Source organism: Bos mutus, chromosome 9 (genome assembly GCF_027580195.1).
Source record: "Bos mutus isolate GX-2022 chromosome 9, NWIPB_WYAK_1.1, whole genome shotgun sequence".
Lineage (NCBI taxonomy): Eukaryota > Metazoa > Chordata > Mammalia > Artiodactyla > Bovidae > Bos > Bos mutus.
The window spans coordinates 70,409,233-70,414,458 of NC_091625.1; the positions used below are offsets into that span (position 1 = coordinate 70,409,233).

The window sequence follows — 5,226 nt, forward strand, 5'->3', positions numbered from 1 at the left end:
ACTTAGTCCGTGGAATTCTCCAGGCCAGAATACTGGAGTGGGCAGCCTTTCCCTTCTCCAGGGGATCTTCCCAACCCAGGTCTCTCACATTGCAGGTAGATTCTTTACCAGCTGAGCTACAAATGAGGAATAAGGAGTGCCTTAGAAACAAAGGCACTCCTAATATATAAAGAAAATGTTTCTACCATTGAAACTGAGACTGCTCAAGAAAAAACATTAGACTTTTGACAACATTTATAATTCCCATTATTTAGAGATTTACCAAAAGTATTTATTCAGTGGATGAAGCCCTACTTTATTTATTTTTTTTTCATGTATAAAACACAAGTACACATTTATTGGAAATTAAATGAAAGATATCTTATAGGGAAAAGATACACAGTCCTGAAGGTTTTGGAAACCCCTTGTCTGAGGCCCAGTTCCAGCCAGCTCTGTCCTTCCCAAGCTGAGAGGTGGTGGGTCCTGGGGCAGTGGCACCACTTCAGGTTCCATGTCTGGTCCTACTTCCAGCATGTCATCCTCCTGCCTTTTAGCTGACTCAGAGGATGTAAGCTATGCTCAGCCCATGTGCTAAAACAGTGTCTCTACAATAAACACAGCAGGCCAACACGTACAGCTTTTATTCACCAACTCGATTCCTTTACAAGTGAGATACTGACACTCTGCCCTGCCCCTCCCACTCACAAGGCTGGACGAATCCTCTTGGCACAGAGGAAGGGGTGCCCCTTCAGCCAGGGCCGTGGCCCAGAGGACCCGGAGGAGCCCCCCACTGGAAAAGCATGGAGAGAGTGAAGGAAGTTTATCACGCATGGCCCCCCCCACAACGAGGGGAGGGAATCAGGAAGCTGGGGGAGGGCCCCATGCTACTGCCCCAGTCCTTAAATACAAAGCAACGGGAGAAAAGAGGACCATCCCTCAAAAACACAGCACCAACCTCGGTGTGGAGGCCAAAGGACAGCGGGCAACACCACTTCCCTCTGAAGGGGGCGGGCTGAATGAGAGCACATGCCGTTAGCGGCCGCAGCACCCCGGGACCAGGGTCTGGGTGCAGCCTCAGCACCGGAAGTGGGGAGGGGAGGAGAGGAGATGACAACATGTGCCACCCACCTCTCCCTGACCCCCGGCCCAGCCAGGCATCCCACTCCCCACTAGCCAGGTCAGGGGATGTGGAAGAAACTGTGTTGGAATCCAAGGCCCTTGTCTATTTCTTTTTTCGTTCTTGGGAGCAGCGTGGGCAAAATCATTTCCCCCGAGGCTTGGTGGTCAGCCCCACACAGGCAAAGTGGAACCACTCAATGGAGCAGTCAGGGTTGTCACAGCCAATCATCTCCCCGTAGGAGACCTGGTGACAAAGGCAATAGGTGGGTTCATTGGGATCCACAGGCATATCCAACACATCAGAGGGGTGGACACTGCCAAAGGTCACTGAGGGCATCCCATACTCAGGGCTTGTGCGCACAAGTTTTAACTTCTTCTGGGCGGCCTTGGGGGCTTCTTCGTCGGAGTTTTTCCCTTTGGAACGAGCACGGGCAGCTTTCTTCTCCTTTTGAGTCCGACTCTTTTTGCCTTTGCTGGAAGAGCTGTCATAGTCACTTGACTCAATCTGCTTCTCCTTCAGATCAGCCTCAAAGCGGGCCAGGTCTGTGTCCAGTCGCCAAATGTGTTTGTCCACCATCTCATAGGTCTGCATGGCAAGCTGCACCTTGTCATCACCAAACTCCTTGCACTTGCCATAGGCTTCCTGGATCTGTCTCAGAAGGGCCAATTTTTCCTCGGAGCTCCGGCTGCGGGCGCTACTCATATATTCACTGGCCAACTTGTCAATTTCAGCCTTTAGGTCCTCTGTTCTTTGGTCCAGGTCCCTCATGAGCTGGAAGTTTCTCTGCAGTTCAAAGGGCAGGTTTTCAATACTGTCCAGATAATGTTCCAAATACCGAAGCCCTACTTTAAATGCCCGCAACCCCCTAAGCTAGTTTATTGGATACTTTACAAATGGACCTTGTACTCTACCTAAGTCCCATGATTTTGAATACATTATCAATCCCTGATAAACTACAGATTTTTCACATGGCTCTTTAACTGTATAATAAGTTTTACCTAATATTACATTTAGCACCCACTTTGATGTCTCATCCAAAATTTAAATGCGATATGCTTTCAAAAATGAAAAGTGTGAAAGTGTTAGTCTCTCAGTCGTGTCCGACTCTTTGTGATCCCATGAACTGTAGCCTGCCAGGCTCCTCTGTTCATGGCAAGAATTCTTGTCCAGGCAAGAATACTGGAGTGGGTTGTCATTTCCTTCTCCAGGAGATCTTCCCAACCCAGGGATTGAACCTGGGTTTTCTGCATTGCAGGCAGACTCTTCACCATCTGAGCCATCAGGGAAGCCCTTTCAAAAAGTAAGATGGCCCAAATGATTGAGTGGGTGCTAGGTGGGGGAAGGATTAAGAGCATGAATGATGGCTTTACTGAATTACCTCAGTCAATGACAGAGATGAAAGATCCATCAACAAAAAATCCAGGCAATAAACTGTGAACTCCTGGGACAAATATCATGCTTCATTTCCTTGGACCCTGAGAATCTATTTGTTTCCATAGCAAAGAAAATGCATCATTGAGCTCAGAGGCAATCAGCAAGGAACAGCAGAACCGCCAGCATTATTGCTACTGTCCAAAGATTAATGGCATCCACTGGATTAGTCTGAAGATAAACTTGGAGCTAGAATGTTGTTCACAGTGTCACTTACTGTCAAAATGAAAGAATATTGTCTTAGGACTTCCCTAGTGGTACAGCGGCTAGGAATCCACTTGCCATTTAATGAGACATAGGTTCAATCCCTGGTCCAGGAAGATTCCACATGCCACAGGGCAACTATGCCAATGCACCACAACCACTGAGCCCACATGCTGCAACTAGGAAGCCTATGCACCAGAGCCTCTGCTCCACAACAAAAGCCACCACACTGAGAAACCCACACACCACAACAGAGAGCAGCCCTCACTCTTGGCAACTAGAGAAAGCCCGTGCACAGCAACGAAGACCCAGCACAACCAAAAAGTAATTGATTGATTAATAATTAATTAACTAAAAAAGAATACTATAATAAAGAATATGAGCTTAGATAAAAGATTTAAAAATAAAAGATCGTTCTGGGTTCATCAATAGAATATATGGCTTCACAGACATTGTCTCCCAGCAGATAAATAAAAATGTTATTATTCTCTCTTTCATACTCAAACAGTAAATTCCAAAGGGGCGAGACACTGGATTCAGGTAAATCATTAGCCATTTTCAATCAGCAAGGCTTACTTTTTTCATTTGAAGTTTTATGTGCTTTATGAAAAGAATGATTTTTATAAACTGGAAAGAAACCTGGCATTCTTAAAAACTGTGAAGAAAGTTAATTTACACTTTGAGGTAAAATGTTCTGATTTTTATTTTATGATTACCTATATAAAACTAAATTTAGTTATCTAACCAGTAGTGTCTGGTGTCATATCAGTTGAGTTGGTACTGAATTCTCAGAAAAATAAATAACATGAAATTATTTGTTTTAAGGGAAGTAAAGCTCATACTATAAAAGACAGCTGCTTTTCAAATAACAGCAACTGGAATTTTAATATAACTTATGAGAATTTTGTTTTCCTCCTTTTGGGGGGATGTTTTAAGTCAAATATAGTAACTCAAATCTACAGTCTGACTTTCTTCCCTCCAGGCATTCTTATGTTCAATTGCCACTATTTTTAGCTTTCAGCAGTTGTTCCAAGAACATATCTTTTCTCAGAAAGCAATATTTTCTCTACTTTCAAAGAAAAAAATTAGGAAAAGTTCAGAAAATGCAGAAGCCCTAAAAATGTACTTGGCCTGCTTCTTCTCAGAACTGAAAAACAGTCAGGTCTCTTCAGTTCAGCCTCTCTAAAGAATAAAGGCAACAGCAGAATTTATGGTTGTAACTAACTTGACCAACGGTAACCTATCAAACTTAGACTCAGTACCATCCAAGCACTTATGTTCCCTATTGTTAACTAACCTACCTAATTGTCACTTTTTCTGACCAATCAAGACTGGTCTCGATAGTTTACAAATATTAGCCTGAAAGGCTCCATTGTTATTTTCAGTTTTCTGTTTTAAAAAATTGGGAGCCTTGCAGTAGAATCATTTCTGATCAGCATGTGATAATCAGGCAGAGTATGCAATAATTGCAAGAATGCACAGTTATGTGCATTCTTACCGTAGGGATGTGAGGGCTTCCCAGTGGTGCTAGTGGTAAAGAACCCGCATGGCAATGCAGGAGACATAAAAGATGCTGGTTTGATCCCTGGATTGGGAATATCCCCTGGAAGAAGGCATGGCTACTCACTCCAGTATTCTTGCATGGAGAATCCCATGAACAGAGGAGACTGGTGAGTTTCAGTCCACAGGGTCACAAAGAATCGGACATGACTGAAGCAACTTAGCACCCACATAAGAATGTGACCTAATGATATATTGTAGGGATGTGATATAATAACATATTGTGGAGAGGTGATACAATGTAATATGTGCTATGAGTTACAAATAAACAGGAACAAGTGATATTGATATAAAAATATCTAGAAAAATATGACGTCAGGAGTCAAGAATAATTCACAAGAATGAAAATGATTAAAAATGAAAACTGGTAGAGTAGTTGTTTGTATACTTAATAGTAAAACAATACATTTCTAGTCTGCTCTCTTCCACTTATAGAAGATGTTGGAGAGTGGGGAGGCTGACATTTTAAAGCCTTTGCTGTATGATAAGGTCTTTAGTTAGTTCTTTGGTCATTGCTGTGTATAATGAGTCTTTTGGAGATAAGGTTGAGGCTCAGAGGTGAGTAGATTGTGAAGGATTAACTTGAAAGACACTATTAAAAGATGCTGGGTCAGAAAATTGCAAGAGTAGAGTGAGGTGAGGGAGGCCTTAAGAAAGGTGTGTGTGTGTGTGTGTGTGTGTGTGTGTGTGTGCGCGCATGCTTTCAGTCATGTCTGACTCTTGATGTACTTAGTCGATCAGTCATGTCCGACTCTTTGAGATTCTTTGGACTATAGCCCACCAGGCTTCTCAGTCCATGGAATTTTCAGGCAAGAATACTGGAGTGGGTTTCCATTTCCTTCTCCAAGGGATCTTCCCAACCCAGAGAACAAACTGGTGTCTCTTGCATCTCCTGCATTGGCAGGCAGATTCTTTACCACTAGCACCACCTG

At 43.5% G+C, this 5,226-nt stretch overlaps 1 pseudogene; it reads right to left on the reverse strand.

Moving 5' to 3' along the window:
- Nucleotides 1-294: 294 nt before the first annotated feature.
- LOC106701265 (inhibitor of growth protein 4 pseudogene) lies at nt 295-1,928 on the reverse strand (annotated as a pseudogene).
- Between the last annotated feature and the right edge of the window lie 3,298 nt (nt 1,929-5,226).